This window comes from Manis javanica, chromosome X (assembly GCF_040802235.1).
Source record: "Manis javanica isolate MJ-LG chromosome X, MJ_LKY, whole genome shotgun sequence".
NCBI classification, from domain to species: Eukaryota; Metazoa; Chordata; class Mammalia; order Pholidota; family Manidae; genus Manis; species Manis javanica.
The window spans coordinates 125,310,270-125,327,341 of record NC_133174.1 but is presented as its reverse complement, the minus strand read 5'-3'; the positions used below and the strand labels follow the sequence as shown (position 1 = coordinate 125,327,341).

The 17,072-nt window shown below is 46.5% G+C and overlaps 1 pseudogene; it reads left to right on the top strand.

The window, feature by feature from the left end:
- Window positions 1-630: 630 nt before the first annotated feature.
- LOC140847387 (proteasome subunit alpha type-7 pseudogene) lies at window positions 631-6,224 on the top strand (annotated as a pseudogene).
- The last annotated feature ends 10,848 nt before the right edge of the window (window positions 6,225-17,072 follow it).

Sequence of the window (17,072 nt, the reverse complement as noted above, 5' to 3'; positions counted from 1 at the left end):
AGGACAGTGGTGAATGGCCTTTTTTTTTTTTTTTTTTTTTTTACTGTGACTATGGGGGCTGGAGGCTTTCCAACTGGTCCCACACTTCTCCCAGGGCCTAAAGGGAGGCTCATTTTTATGGCTGCTTAGCTACAGCCCTGTACACCTGGATGTTCTACAAGAAGGTCTGGGTAATTTACAAACGGATTTAACTGAGAATGGCAAGGAGAACCCTGTGGCCTCTTAGCCTTGGTGCACACTGGATACCAGGAGGGAATGTCCAGAAGTGTCAGGGCAAAGTAGGGCCTTTGACTTAGAGTGATGGTCCTGATGGGAGCTCAGTCAGATGGAAACTGTTTTTGATGTTGGTGGTTTCTCTTCCTTCCCCACTGGCCTCAGTGATTATCTCCTGAGAAGACAATGTGATGTCAAGGGAAGGGCAGGGAAGTTGGAAGGCATGGATTTATATCTGTGTCAGATCCTAGTTTAAGATGTTGGCCAAGGATTCTACATGTTATTTCAGAAAGTATTACTTTTTAAAATAAGATGGCATGTTTTCTATTAAATGTAAACATTAAACAGAACTCCATTGTTACAGTATCACCCAGAGATAGCCTAGCCACTTTTCACCTTTTTGGAATAGATGTCTTAAGACGTTTTTTCCATCAAGAGGCCTCCGTAGCCTGTTTTCAGGTTTGTAAAGTGGAGGCCATAATTCCTCCCTCTCAGGGCTGCTGTAAGGGTTAAATGAGACACATGAGTATGTCGCACACTGATTGATAGGCCGCAGCAGATGTTCCGTAAACATTTGGAACATTCTTCATGTTTCAGCTAGCTATTTAAAAATCATCAACTTTGTGTACTTGTCCAGCTTTTAAGCATCCTTAATTAGCAGGGTTTCCATTATTTCCAGCTGATTATTGAGCCTGCTAATGACAGCCAGAAGGGTCGCCTTCTGGCGTGACAGTCCTCTCTAGAGATGCTTCTCTAGTCAAGTCATAAGATAATGTCCCTGTTTAGTTTGACACACTGAAAATAAGTAACAGAACCAAAAGACATTAGATGCTCTCAACTTGAGATGCCTGGAAAAGGAGGGGAGGTGATGGCCGTGGTTGGACTTTGCGGGCAGTATTTGCACTGTGAGGTGCATCCTCAAACTAATGAAGGAGGAAAGAGGTGACTGTAGCATGGCCACTAAAAAGAATGAAAGGGCTAAGCCCAAAGGAGGAAGTAACCTGGAAGGAAGGGACCCCATTCTATTATTAAAGCCGTGGAGACTGCCCCACCATCCCTTCCAGAACTATCTGCTATTGGGCCCTTGGAAATGCACCTTGCAGAGGCCACTCTCTGCTTTGTGTGAATCCGTGTTTGGTTGCAACCACGGTAGCTGCTTTCTAACCCCCATTCAAAGGACATTTACTCAGGTGGCATTTAGGAAGAAGAGATTGCCTCAAGAATTGGAGGAAGTACTGCATCAATGGAGCCAGCAGTTACGGACGGCCAATCAGGATTCAGCAAAGGTCCTGAAAAAGAGTCAGCAAAAGGGCACTCTGTTTTCATGAAACTGCCAACCATTGTTATAACACCTGTTAGCTTGAAAGCTCACTTTGCCCGTCCTCATCTCTCCTGGCATCCCCGGGAGAGGCAAAAAACGGAACATGGGTCCTATGAGAGATGAGTTATTGAAGGCAAATGGCAGGAGGGCCTTCAGATGTGAATGGGTAAAAACAGGAAGGGACCTGAGGGCTCCTGGTTCTCCGTTCAGACTCCATTGCCCTTTGATTAAACAGGAGTCATGGAGAAAGGACATTTCCGTCCCCATGTTTGGGGAACAGTGTTTAGAAGCTGGGGTTCCTGCCTGACTCATCAGTACCTATTCTTCCCTTTTAGTTCTCTGCCAGCTCCCTAGGGCCACATTCCCCATGCATCCTACTGCTTGTATCAACCCTCACCATCTCAGAAAAAGAGCTGTAGGCACTAAAGAAGCGGCAGAATGGAATAAAGGGGAGAGCTGTCCTTTTGCTTTATGCTTGCCCACCACCTCCCCAGCATGTGCCTGAAGGATGGTTATGCCACTGCCTTTCTGACGACACACCAGGAAGACAGCATGCAAAAGCTCAGGGACTAGAGAAGCAGCTGGTTACTCGTGCAGGGCACAGAATGAAGAGGCAGAAGGCTCACCTGCAGCTCCCCCAGATGGACATGGAAGTGAGGGGACAAAAGCTGGCCCGAGCCAGGTGTGAGGGGTGTGGGTTCATATCCTGTGCTCCTGTCCTAGGGAAGGATGTGAGGGATAATGTGGACTGGGCAGAAGGGATGAGAGAGGAGAAGGACAGTGGTCCTTTTCCACTCAGGTCTGCATCTGGAAGCCCGAAGCTGGAAGGCAAGGGCTCGGAAAGGCAGCCCAGCGTGGCTGCTTGCTGCAGCCCAGAGGCCCAGGGTGCCCGTGGTCCCAGCCAGTGTGTGCAGGACTCAGGTCTGTATCTTCTCCCTCCCAGCAAACAATGGCACGGCTGTTACTCCAGAGCTCTTAATCTGTCTTTGATTATTCTTTGTTTTTAGTCCCCAATATTGCCTCCCGACTTGTCCAAATTCTTCCCTGAGCATCACATCCCATCTTCCTCCTTTTAGCCCTTCAAAACTCACTCCATACTTACCGTTCTCTTTGAACAGCACTTAAAACTCAGATTTTGTTAGAACACCAGTTGTTGGACGTCATTCCCAGAATTTCTACTTCAGTTGGTCTGGGTTAGGGGCAGAAAACTGGCATTGCTCACAAGTCCCCACGTGATGCCGATGCTCCAGCAGCCCCACTTTGACAACTGACTGCTGTCGGAACACCTCTTAACGTACTTTTCCTTGAGGGCAGAGGTTGTCTTAGAAGTCCAGTAAGTCTATCAAAGGCTGGCCCCGGCCTGGATGTCCATAGAGGCTCCCTGAGCATATGGGGCTGACCGCTTTAGGGTTCAATGTGAACTTAATCTGTGCTTGATTCTCATCCAATTGGCAAGTCACTACCAGCAATTAAGTGTGTGTATAAAGTGTGCATGTTGCTTGAATTTTGAGGCTTCCGTGTCTGCCTCCCTAATCTCACCCTCTGTTTCAGTCTCCCAGACTGCCAGCATGCCTGGTCTCCCTGCAGCTCTCCGGACCTAGGCCCACCAGCTCTGGGCCTCCCCGGGCAGGAAGCCCAGGAAATGTGCCTGTAAGCAGCTCTACAGTCTGCTTCTCTGGGCCCTGACGAACCAGGAACCATGAAGCTGGAAGCCTTTCAAGGATCTCTGGGATCTTACTGGAACCACCTAGGAAGCGTCTCTGTAAAGGGTTTTGTCCTTCTTGGTGCTGTGTCTCCTCCACTGTCCTGCCTGCCTGCCACCCTTTTGCAACTCAGCCCTCCCGGCACCCTGTCCCCTCTGGAAACTGACCTTGGCAGATGCAGAGGTCACAGAGCAGCGCAAATGATGTAGCTGGGAAGCACAGGGGCCTGCATCTCTCTAGGGACATTCACCTTTCTCTGAGTGCTCCTAACTCCTTTCTCAGTTTGGAGATGGGCAGGGGCTGGAATCATCCAGTGCCCCAGAGGTGGACTTGATCACTGGTGCAGTCAGACAGACCCTGCACCCTCACTGAGGCCTGTTGCTCCCCAGCCCCTTCAGGTCAGCAGCAGCCTGAGTGCTTGAGACCCAGAGAGGCCTCTTGGAAATGCAGTGTGAGGAGCCACCTCTGAGGAGTCCTTAAGTGACCAAAGTTCACTTGTGCCTGGGAGTGCCCCAAAACGGCCCAAGGTGGTTTCAAAGGAACCTATTTCCAAATCCTTAGTTCCATACATTTTTCTTCTTAAAACTGATGAGGAAACCCTGAGGGAGCAGCTGTGCCCACCTCCCCTTCACCACCACTCCTCCCCGATCTCACCATGGTGTGCTGCCTCCAGAGTTTAACATGTCTTAGTCGCTGAAGGTGCTTTAAAATCTCCTGGCCAGGAAACTGAATGGCTAATGACTGAGTAGGAAATCCTGCATATCAAAATAATTTCCTGTTTTTTCCTTTAGACAGAATTGACGGAGGACTGATCAACGGATCATAGGATCATCATTGAAAAAAGTTGATCGTAGCTCAGTATTTGATTTATGCCATATAGTTCTAAAGGAAATTGAAAACACTTTTGTATGACCGTGCAAACTTCCTCTCATGCCCATTTATGAAATGAAATGAGAAACGGGGGTATAATTGGTGGTAAGCCAGGCCTCATTCTGGAAATAACGTATTCATGACCCAAACCAATTTTTTTAAATCATCCGGATAATTAAGAGTGGGATTTCCAATGTTTTTTATTTATTACCAAATTTATGAAATATTTATTTGATAGTTGTAAAAGCTCAATCAAACAAAACACATTAACACTTAGAATATCACGGTCAAGGGATTTTTCCCCTACTTTTATGCATTTTTAAAGAAAGTTTTTGGTGGCACTGGGGGTGGGCAGGCATGCGGCGCAGGCACAGCAGTGTCATGAATCGTGGGCTGCGCTTGCACTGAGCATGCGCTTTTCCTGGGCCTGGCCATGCCTTTCTGCCAGCATAAACTACAGGCACAGCATCACGATCTTCTCGGCCCGTGGCCACCTCTTCGAAGTGGAGTACATGCCGGAAGCCATGAAGAAGGGCCCCATCGCAGTTGGCATTTGAGGAAAAGACATTGTTGTTCTTGGCGTGGAGATCAAGCGGGCAGCCGAACTGCAGGATAGAGGAACGGTGCGGAAGATCTGTGCATTGGATGACAATGTCTGCCTGGCCTTCGCAGGCCTCACTGCCTGTGCTAAACAGTCATCAACAGGGTCTGGGTGGAGTGCCAGAGCTACCAGCTGGCCGTGGAAGACCCCGTCCCTGCCGAGTGCATCACTCACTACATTGCCAGTCTGAAGCAGGGCCACCCAGCAGTGGGCTCAGATAGTTTGGCATCTCTGCACTTACTGAGGGTTTTGACTTTGATGGCAACCCCAGACTCTGTCAGACTGATCCCTCAGGCACCTACCATGCCTGAAAGGCCAATGGCATAGGCTGGGGTGTGAATTTCTAGAGAAGAGAATTACACTGATGAAGCCATCCGAATGGACAATCTGACCATTAAACTGGTTATCAAGGCCCTTCTCTGCAAGTGGTTCAGAATGGCAGAAAACCATCGAGCTTGCGTTCATGCAGAGAGATCAGCCCCTCAAGATTTTAAGTCCTGAAGAAATTGAGAAATGTGTTGTTGAAATTGCAAAAGAAAAAGAGAAAAACCCAAAGCATTATGATGAGAAAATTTTTGCTTGTAGTGATTTTTAGATTCAAATCATGGTTGAGCCTCAAAATGATGTGTGGGCATTTCCATTCCATTTACCTATACTGCCCAGGAGTCCTACAGCAAACTTACGTATTTTGTACCCTTTTAAAAAAGGAAACTTTCATTGAAGCTTGACACACAACTAGAAAAATGCTCAAGGATTAAGTGTACAGCTCAGGGAATGCTCACTCATTGAACATCCTCATAACTACCACCCAGATCAGCAAAAAGAACATTACCAGGACTCGGGCACCCTAGGAGTGGAATGGTTGAGTCATAGGGTTTACATATGTTCACCTTCTTTGGATACTTTAGATTCCAAAATGTTTTTCAAAGTGTACCAATCTACATTTCCACCAGCAGTGTACGAGAGTTTTAGTTGCTCCTTAGCCTTGTCAACATTTGAAATTATCTATTTCATTTCAGCCGTCCTGGTGAGTATTAGTACTGTGGTTCTAATTTGCCTTTCCTTGATGATCAGTTAATATAAGCACCTTTTCCTGTGTTTAATATGTGTCTAATGAGTATTGAAATATACTCTTGAAATGCCTGTCAAGTCTCTTTCCCAAATTTGCAGGGTTTTTTTCACTGATGTGTTTGGTACTGAATGAGTCCTTTGTTGGATACATGTAATGCAGATGTATTTTCCCACTGCACAGGGTGCTGCTTCACTCACTCAGTGATGTCCCTTCACGAAGAAAAGTTCCCAGTTGTAATGCAGTCCAGTTTATCAGTATTTTCCTTCCTTACTAGTGCTGTTGGAGTCTTGGTGAAGAAATCATTGCCTACCCCAAGGTCATTAAGATATTTTCCTGTTTTCATTTACAACTTGTATTATTTTATCTTATACATTTAGATCGACAATTCATGTGTGTCAGTCTGAGGGCAGCCTGGGGCAAAATACTTCTGAACCAAAATCAGTCAAAGGGACAAATAAAGTGGGAGAGACCCATTTATTGCTTACAAGCAGTCGTCCACTTGTGCTTGCCCCTGTCTCTCTCAACCCGGCTGCAATTAGGGACCCCACCCAACCTCTCCAGTCCAGAGATGCCCTCCCTTCCCCTTGTAATTACCTATTGATATGGAGATGAACTATTCTGTCCACCCCTTGGAAGCACCTATTGCTATGGAGACGCACTAAGGCCAGGTGAGAGACTCTGGAAACACTGCCATTTTACCCACAGCCCAGCTCTCCAGAAATTTTGCCTCACAATCTACTCACCCCGCATCTTCTGCAGTGGCCCCTGTGTGAGAAAACTGGAGCAGTGTAACCACACTACTAACATACAATAGCAACAGCAATAAAATCACGATAATCTTCCAGCTGGAGGAGTCAGCTAAATTCAGTCCTATGCAGATTTAGTCCATAGCTTGCCCATTCCACAGGCGGTCAGTAGCTGAACAGGTAGGGAGTTCAGAGCAGTCATCACGGGGCAGCTGCAGCCGGGGGGCAGATCCAGGCCACAGGAACTATGGAAGAAAGTAACCTTAAGGGTGATAGGATACATGTTTTAATGACTCCAGCAGAGCAAATCTTGTCCATCAAGTAGGATGCATGCAAGAGGGTGCTTCCGTGATAGGACAGTGACGGGAATGGGATCTCATCCTGGTCTAGTATACCTGACTCCCTGTGGGAGTTACAGATGGGTCTGTATGTAGGGCTACTGGAGGCACATGCCTGACCACAATGCTAAGATGAAACTCCCCAGTAAGAAGCTCTTACCTTCCTGCCTTTTTGGGTACACTACCTTCATCTCTGGGGGCCCCTCTGCTCTCACTCCGGGAACACACAGGAGGCCAGCTTTCAGGCTTTATCCCCAAGGTGCCACAAGGGCCAGCCATGGTTGGTCCATGTGTCGAAACATCCATGTGTCAAATGTCTTTCTTAGGGGCATCCCATAGGGCATCGCCCAGCTCCTCCAAGCGATGCCGAAATCAGTCTCTCTCTTCTATAACCCTTTCCACTATCTCGAGAAACAGACCCCACAATCCTGCTGCTCCATGGCCACTCAGGGCCTCTAAGCAGTCTTCTCTCTCTGGGAGGGCTAATTCCACTGCTTCTGGTGTCTCCACCCTTCCCCAATTTGGGGAAAGGCCCCACCGCTCTAGCAGAGGCTCTACCCTAGACCAAATCCCCACTAAGGGCTCCTCATTTGGAAGCCCCACAGATAGGGGGCTCCGAGGTGAAGCTGCACCCTCCACCACTGCAGCCACGGGGGCCTCCTCACCATCCATGGTGAGGTGGTTCTGGGTATCTCCCCACCATCTCTAGGGGCAGCCAGCCCAAGGGTCACACCCAGGAAGACACATTAAGGGTTCAGAGGTCCTGCTGACTACCACCAGATGTAACTCTGGGGAGGAAATATTTTCCCAGCCCAGGGCAAAATACCTTTGAACCAGTATCAGTCAAAGGGACAAATGAAGTTGGAGAAACCCGTTTATCTCTTACAAGCAGTCCAATTCTGCTTGCCCGTGTCTCTCGCAACCTGGCTGCAGTAAGGCACCCCACCCAACCCCTCTGGTCCAGATATGCCCTCGCTCCCCCTTGTAATTACCTACTGATTTGGAGATGGACTACTTCTCTCCACCCCTTGGAAACACCTACTGCTATGGAGATGCACTAAGGTCAGGTGAGAGATTCTGGAAATACTGCAGTTTTACCCAAATCTGGATTTAATAAACAAAATGTCATTTATTTATTCGATGGATAATTGTAAAGCCAGAAAAAGGAAATAGAATGTGGACACAAGCTACAACATGGATGTACCTCAAAAATCAATATACCAAATAAAAGAAATCAGGCAGCAAAGGTCACAGATTTTATGGGGTTCCATTTATATGAAATACCCAGTATAGGTAAATCCATAGGGACGGAATGCAGATTAGTAGTTTCCAGAGCTAGGGAGATGGGAGTCTCCTTTGGGGTAATGAGAATGTTTTCAAAATAGATAGATGTGATAGACGTACAGCAAAATGAATGTATTAAATGCTACCCAATTGTACACTTATTTTAGAGGTCCATCCATATTACAGCATGCGACTGCTGTGGAAAATCAGTTGGAGGTCTCTGAGTTATACGTACAATTACCATATGATCCAGGAATTCTACTTCTAGGGACGTATGAGTAGAAAGTACAGCGCTTCCAGTTTCTGCACATCACCACCAAGGCTTGTTAACTTTTGTGCCCCTTTATCCCCCTCCCCCTTTCACTCACTCACCCCAAACTCAGTCGCTTCTCATGTCTATGAGTCTACTGCCATTTTAATCATTTTGTTTTGTTCTCTTTTTGTTTTTTTGGATGCTTGCTTACAAAATTATTGAAAATAACAATTCTTTTAGGTGGGTCCCTGGGAGTAGAATTCCTGGGTCATATGGTAACTGTGTGTATAACAGTTTCAGAACCTTCAAATTATTTTCCACAGCAGCTGCAGCTTCTGCATTCCTACCAGAAAGTACAATGTTTCCAGCGTCTTTACATCATCACCAAAGCTTGCTAATTTCTATTTATTTCTAATTGTAGCCATCCTAGGGGGTGTGAGGTTGTCTCTTTTTTAACTGAAGTATAGTTGATATACCATCTTATATTAGTTTTAAGTATACAAGACAGTGGTCCACCAGTTACCTACATTATTAAATCCTCGCCCCAACTAGTGCAGTTACTATCTGACAACATAGAAAGATGTGACAGAATCATGAGCTATATTCTCCATGCTATACTACCAGTCCCATGACCAACTTATATTATGGCTGAGAATTTTTGTGCCCCTTTATCTGCCCCATCTACCCCACCCACTCACACCAACCCCTCCCCCATGGTAACCAGCAGCCTCTTTTCAGTGTCTATGAGTCTACTGCTATTTTGTTAAATTTTTTACAGATGCCACAAATAAGTGAAATAACATGGTATTTTTCTTTTTCTGCTTGGCTTATTTCTCTTAGCATAATGTTCTCTAGTTCCATCCTTTTTTTAAATTTAGTATCATTAATCTACAATTACATGAGGAACATTATGTTTACTAGGCTCCCCCTTCACCAAGTCCCCCCCCACAAACCCCATTACAGTTACTTTCCATCAGCATAGTAAGATGCTGTAGAATCACTACTTGTCTTCTCTGTGTTGCACAGACCTCCCTCCACATTATACATGCTAATCGTTATGCCCCCTTTCTTTTCCCCCCCTTATCCCACCCTTCCCACCCATCCTCTCCAGTCCCTTTCCCTTTGGTAACTATTAGTCCATTCTTGGGTTCTGTGAGTCTGCTGCTGTTTTGTTTCTTCAGTTTTTGCTGTGTTCTTATATTCCACGGATGAGTGATATCATTTGGTACTTGTCTTTCCCTGCCTGGCTTATTTCACTGAGCATAATACCCTCTAACTCCATCCATGTTGTTGCAAATGGTAGGATTGGCTTTTTTTATGGCTGAATAAGATTCCATTGTGTATATGTACCACACCTCCTTAATCCATTCATCTACTGATGAACACTTAGGTTGCTTCCATTTCTTGGCTATTGTAAATAGTGCTGCAATAAACATAGGGGTGCATCTGTCTTTTTCAAACTGGGCTGCTGCATTCTTAGGGTAAATTCCTAGGAGTGGAATTCCTGGTTCAAATGGTATTTCTATTTTGAGCTTTTTGAGGCACCTCCATACTGCTTTCCACAATGGTTGAACTAGTTTACATTCCCACCAGCAGTGTAGGAGGGTTCCCCTTTCTCCACATCCTCGCCAACATTTGTTGTTGTTTGTCTTTTGGATGTTGGCCATCCTAACTGGTGTGAGGTGATATCTCATTGTGGTTTTAATTTTCATTTTTCTGATGATTAGCGATGTGGAGCATCTTTTCATGTGCCTGTTGGCCATCTGAATGTCTTCTTTGGAGAAGTGTCTGTTCAGTTCCTTTGCCCATTTTTTTAATTGGCTTATTTGCGTTTTGTTTGTTGAGGTGCATGAACTCTCTATATAATTTGGATGTCAACCCCTTATGGAAAAGTCATTTATTACATATATTCTCCCATACTGTAGGATGTCTTTTTGTTCTACTGATGGTGTCCTTTGGTGTACCGAAGCTTTTCAGCTTGATATAGTCCCACTTGTTCATTTTTGCTTTTGTTTCCCTTGCCCGGGGAGATATGTTCATGAAAAAGTTGCTCATGTTTATATTCAAGAAAGTTTTACCTGTGTTTTCTTCTAAGAGTTTTATAGTTTCAGCACTTACATTTAGGTCTTGACCCACTTTGAGTTAACTTTTGTATGTGGTGTAAGATGAGGGTCCAATTTCATACTTTTGCATGGACCAGCTGTCCCAGGTCCATTTTTTAAAAATATCATCCTTTCTCCACTGAATTGTCTTGGTATCTTTGGCAAAAATCAACTGATCATTCTAATATCCAGAATATGTAAAGAAGAATTACAAATGAATTACAAAATGTCAAAACAACAATTAAAAAATTGGCAAAAGACTTGTACAGAAATTTCTCCAAAGAAGATACACATATGGCCAAAAAGCACATGAATAAAGCTAGATTGGCAGCTTAAAAAATGTTACAAAACAAAGGCACTTTTCCCCTTCAACTGTTCTTGTCATTCTTGAGGTCCTGACACCCACAGAAAAGTTAGGAATTCTTCCATTGCTGCTACATTTGCTGGTAGGTTTTCCTGTAACCCATATCAAGACTTAGTTATTTCAGCTGCTTGTGAAACATTTAAATAAAGTGTAATTCTTAAAGTGGCCTTGGTGATTTTGCACGTTCTAAAATTGTATATGTTGATGGAGTGATTCAACAGTCATCTTTCTAAACTGTTTTTAAAAGGCTGGTGAGTCTAAAACCTCAAACTGCTGATTATAGTGTTCAGATAGATATATTCTTTTGTTACTGCCATAAAAAAATTTAAGATTAAGTGATTTCTAAGTAGATTTCCTGGGAAAAAAATGTCAAACAAGTTATTGATTTTTGTCGTACAACTTGTACTGTCCTTGCCTTATGTCTGGTATGGCTGTCTGTGTTTTCATTGTTATGTAAATATGGTGTTGATACTCCAGCCAGAGCCTTGGCCATCTTTTGTACTCCCTAAGCTCCAAAAGGGGAGGTTCAGGTTCAGTCCACCACTCATAGATCTCCTTTGTATCCACCTGGTCTTCAGGGCCAGTGATCTGTTTTGTTCCCAGCATCAGTCTCACTTGCATAGAAAATCAGTTGAAATCTGTTGTCGTTTTTTTAATTAAAATGTTAGAGCATAAAACTATGTATGTAATTTAAAAGTAGGAATGGAAAAAGTATGAATTCAGCTGTCCCTAGGAGTGACCTCTTGGCAGCCTCCAGTAAGGGTCTTGGACCTGTTGTTTGAAATATGACTACTGGGGAATAGGAGGTCATCAAGCCTGCCTTCCCATAGCAGACTACTCCCTGAGTTTCCTGCCAGTGCAGTTTTACACTGATCCCAGTGCCAGGGACTGAGAAGAAAGGAAAGATGCCAGTTTTACCCGAATTTGGCACAAATACAATATGTGCACCAGGCACTATGTTGTTTTATGTGTAATATTTTGTGTAACATCATTTCATTGAAACCAAGCAGAGGACATTGGTGGTTTGCCGGCCAGAAGAAGAGCAAGATTGAGGACTAGTGGAAACTACTGGAATACCTTTCTAGTGCCCAGGGCCAAGTACCTGAGGCTCCTCATTGTTCTAGGCTCAAAGGACAATGACTCACACGAGAGCAACAGTATTTTGATGACATTATAAGATCTGCATGGGGGACTATTACAGTGGTGGTCTGGGAAGAGCTTACATTCCTTGTAGAATGAGTTAGTATTACAAAAAGCCTTAACTCTTATGTGTAAATATAAAATAGAAGTACATTTGACTGGGAAACTTTGGAAGGAGAAAAAAGGAAAGTGATGGATAACCAGAAAAGAATTTGGGGTTCAGAAGGAAATGAGGTTGAGAATCCAAAGTCCTGTTGGTCCACTATGCTGGGAAGATAAACCACAAAAACCTCACTCTGCCACTAGCAAACAGATTCAAACACAAGTCCTGCCCCAGGAAACTGTGATGTGAACCTAAGGGGTCCACCTTCATTCAGCCCCTACTATGGACACCACACAGTTGAGAAGATGTTTTGTGCTGTCAAAGACCTTAAAAATTCAAGGAGAAGGGTCTGTGTGCTCACGGATTTTCATGCAGATGGTCCCAGAGCGGAAAGAAAACTAACAGTAAGGCCATTTCAGAATTTGCATAAACGATACTATAGTTGTGACTCACTTCATGTACTTGATGCATGAAAACAAATTGAAGGCTATTCGTTCTTCCCATGTGTGCTCCAGTGCGGCTTTAATCATAATGTACATGGATCTTGGTTTATGAGTTTTTCATTTTCTTTTTTTGTATCCCTGGGTGTGCACGAAGCTTTCTCTCAGGAGGATTTCCCTACATATATATAAGAGTTAGAAAATTGGACAGTGCGCACCTGTATACCCTCCCCCGGGATCCAGTGATTTGCTTCTTGTCATATTTTATGTGCATCGTTTACATTTCTGCATAATAGTTCATCCCATTGATGAGCCTTAATTTGGACACGCTCCTATTTGGACTATATTCCTTGGTTCCAAATTTCCAAGATTACAGATAACGCTTGATGACAATCCCTGAGCACACAGCCCCTCCTCCTTGAATTTTTTATTTATTAATTTTTTATTAAGGTATCATTGATATACACTCTTATGAAGGTTCCACATGAAAAACATTGTGGTTACTACATTCACCCATATGATCAAGTCCCCCCCATTCCCTACTACAGTGTAGTAAGATGCCACAGAGTCACTACTTGTCTTCTCTGTGCTACACTGTCTTCCCCATGATCCCCACACACACCATGTGTACTAATCACAATACCCCGCAATCCCCTTTTCCCTCCCTCCCCATCCTCCCTCCCCCTGCCTCCCCTTTGGTAACTGCTAGTCCCTTCTTGGAGTCTGTGAATATGCTGCTGTCTTGTTCCTTCAGTTTTGCTTTGTTCTTATACTCCACAAGTGAGGGAAATCATTTGGTACTTGTCTTTCTCTGCCTGGCTTATTTCACTGAGCATAATACCCTGTAGCTCCATCCATGTTGTTGCAAATGGTAGGATTTGTTTTCTTCTTATGGCTGAATAGTATTCCATTGTGTATGTGTACCACATTATCTTTATCAACTCCTCTACTGATGGGCATTTATCCTCCTTGAATTTTCTCAGGTCTGTGACAGCACAAAACCTGGAACACTGCGCTACTGCCCCTGAAATTTTCTTCTTTGGGGAAGGGCCTAAAGATATTAGTGGGGACTAGAAAGCATAAGAGAATTCAATACAACCAGTGCCTTGACATTGCAAAAAGTCAAAACCCTAGAGTAGCCCCGGACTCCTGGGATGCTATGAGCCTGCAGGGTGGGGGCAGTGGGGGGTGGGCACTGGTTCCACTCGTTCTGCCCAAGGAAGCCCACTGTGCTGCAGGCTCCCTTCCTCAGGCTCAGCAGGCTGGGGCTTGGGTCCCTGATGACTGTGCCACCTGGCAGATGTTGAACTGATCTCAGTCAAGGGACATCAGATCAAGGGATGCTGCCTGTGAAGGTTGCTTGGCAAACTCAGAGCCTATGTCAGGGAGGTGAGTGTCTGACAGACAGGATCCTGCTCCAATGTGGCTCAGTCTTCATCCTTGGAAGGGAAGTTCTTACTGACTGGGTGCACATTCCCATTAGTCTACTGCACCATGTCCCACATCCCTGGAGAGGATCCTCTTGCTAGGATCCGGATGCCCCATGCCTTCTGGGAGAAGTACGCAGTCACGTCCCCCAAGCACCCTGGCAACAGAAGGAGCACGAGGTCCATTTCCCCCAGAAGCATCTAGAACAGTCCTACAAAAGGACCCTGGGATAGAGGGCAAGTATGGGCATGCTGATAACAGGTTCCCTGGAGCAGAAGGGGAGCAGGACCACATTTGAGATGTGGGGGAGACAGATGAGGAGGGTGGGCAGACATGTGGGGAAAGAGAGGAAGGGCCCTCTGCAAGTGGCAGTAAGGGCCCAACAGGAGGGCAGTCAGCCAGGAGGAAGGGCACAGTGGGGAGACAGTGGCATCTGTCTTCCATGCCACCTGGGTCCATCGACTCCTTGTGGCCCATGGTCCCCTCAGGAGGAAAGAGAAAGAGTCAGGTGCAGGAAGGCTGAAGGTGATAGAAATCACAGACAACAGCAGCCTACCCCATGGCATCCCACGGATCATTAGAACAAGGAATCCATTCCCCGCACCCCAGGCCCTGCTCCGCAAGACTAAACACTCCAACAAGACAAGGCGCCTGAGGCTTAATAATTTCCAGAGCGGTGGGATCACAGTACAGGATACCAGCCTTCTCTCCCTACTGGCCGGCAGTGCCCAAGCCTGCAATCATGCAGCTCACCCTCCCAGGAGGACACGGAGAAGGACTCCTCTCCCCCTGGGTCTGAGACTCCCCTCCCCCACAGCCACCTCATAACTGGGGCTCTGGGAATGGAGGTGCCACACAACAAGCGGCTGGTATGGGAAATGCTCCCCTCCCCAACCAGGACTGAGACTCCCCACCCTGAGCCAGAAGCACCAATAATCCAAGGGACAGCAGCAAGGGGGTCCCACCGCAGCACTGGCCCAAGAAGCCTCTCCTACAGCACTGGGCGGGAGGCTGCCCTCCCAGACCCACAGACGCTCTGTTGCTGGGCGGCCCCAGCAAAGGGTATCAGGCCACAAAAAGTGCCAGGCCTAGAAAATGATCCGGACCCACTGAGAGAGGGACTCCTGCCTCAGAAACTGGCAACACTGGAAGCATTCTTCCAGAACTCACCTTTCCCTCACCACTAGGTGACCGGGGCTGGGGCAGCTCCTTCCAGGCCCCAGCAGCAGCCGGGAGGCCTGCAACGAAGCAAGCCCCCCAGCAGAGCACCGCCTAGGCTGGGAAATCATACCGCCCACACAATCCCAGCCACACACGAGTGGGCTGAGCAGGGCAGCTGTCTGCTGAAGCGCAGAGTTTACGTACAACCAGTGTCACCTCACATGATGCCCCGAATGTCCAGGACACAACGGAAAATCTTCCTTCATGCAAGGAAGTGGGAAATTCACAACTTCAATGACAAAAGACAATCAGGTGCCACAAACTCCAAAACGAATTCAATGTCAGAATTATCTGACCATGATTTTAAAGCCGTGATCATACAAACAGTTCAACAAACTATTCAGTGTTCATACCGGCTGATCTGTAACAACCAAAAGCTGTAACAACCCAGATGTCCTTCGTGGGTGACTGGTTCAACAAACTGGTTCAACAGAACATCCATACCATGGAATGCTACTCAGCCAAAAAAGGAACACATATTGTTACACACGAGGACTTGGGAAAATCTCCAGAGGGTGCTGCTGAGTGGGGGGCAAAAGCCTATCTCAAAAGGTCACATGCTGTATGATCCCACTTAGAGCACATTGTTGAAAGGACAATATTACAGAGAGGGAGACGAGATTAGTGCCAGGGGTGAGGGATGTGGCAATGGGTAGGAGGGGGGTGATGGGAAGGACAGGGTGCAGGTGAGTCTATAAAGGGCAACAGGAAGGATCCTTGTGGTGATGAGCTGTTCGGTATCCAGCTGCACTAAGTCGATATCCTGCCTGTGCATGGTACTCTAGTTCGCCAGACGCTACCACTGCGGACAGCAGGTAAAGGCTACAGGGGACCCCTCCATTTCTCTCAACTGCATGTCAATGTACAATCATGTCAGAATTGCACGTTTAATGGAAAAGAGGGACTCTACTAGACATTTCCCGTCCACCTGAACAACCCAAATCACCATCTCTGAGGCCCTTCCCTCCATACTCAAGAACCTTGACTTGAGTAGTTCTCTCCTGTTGGCAGCTATGCTCCCCGTGGCTGGTGTCGGTGAGGCCGGTCTAAAGGCCTGCCTGCCTCCACCTGCCCACATGACAGTTCCTCACCTGTCTCCTTCAAGGCATGGGGGTGTCTTTGGGAGCTCAGGACTAATGGCTAATGCAGCTCATGCTGCCTGGGGCCCCAGCCTTCCCAGAGTACCCTGCTGTTTCGAGGTAAAGGCCCCTCCAAAAGGCCTTAGGTCCCCAGCCCATTGTTTGTGACCAAGGAGCCAAGCTGCCCATCACAACAGGGCCCAATAGGGAAATTATTACTGAAATGTGAGGGCAAACTCAATAGAAGACCAGGGTCTGCCCCTTTGAACCCAACAAGAGAAACGGGTAGTTTAAGCTAGAGCGGTTTTTAATGCCATGTCCAAGAGCGAAATTTCTATGGGATTGTGTGTGGAGGGTGTGAGGAGAGGGTCCTGTCCAACGCACACCTTTCCCCTACAGACCTTCTGATGTACTTCTCCGCCCCATCCCTCACCTTACCAGATGCTCCCATTCCTCACTGCTAGATAAGCTTGGGGGGCCCTGGGACAGGAACCTCAAAGCCTCAGTGACAAGCTGTTTATCTAAGTGCACCATTGTAACTGAGACCCGGCTCTGCAGAGGAGACCAGGCTGCTGAGCCTAATATAAGGACAGCTAACAGTTTTGTTTGTTATTTAGAGAGGGGGTCTGGCTGTGTTGCCCAGGCTGGAGTGCAGTGCATCACAGGCGCGATTCTCACCACTGGTCTGCACTGGAGTTTTGCCCTGCTTGGTTCCCGACCTCGGCGGGTTCGCCCCTCCATAGGCAACCTGGTTGTCCCCCGCTTCTGCGAGGTTCCCATATTGATGGAGAACT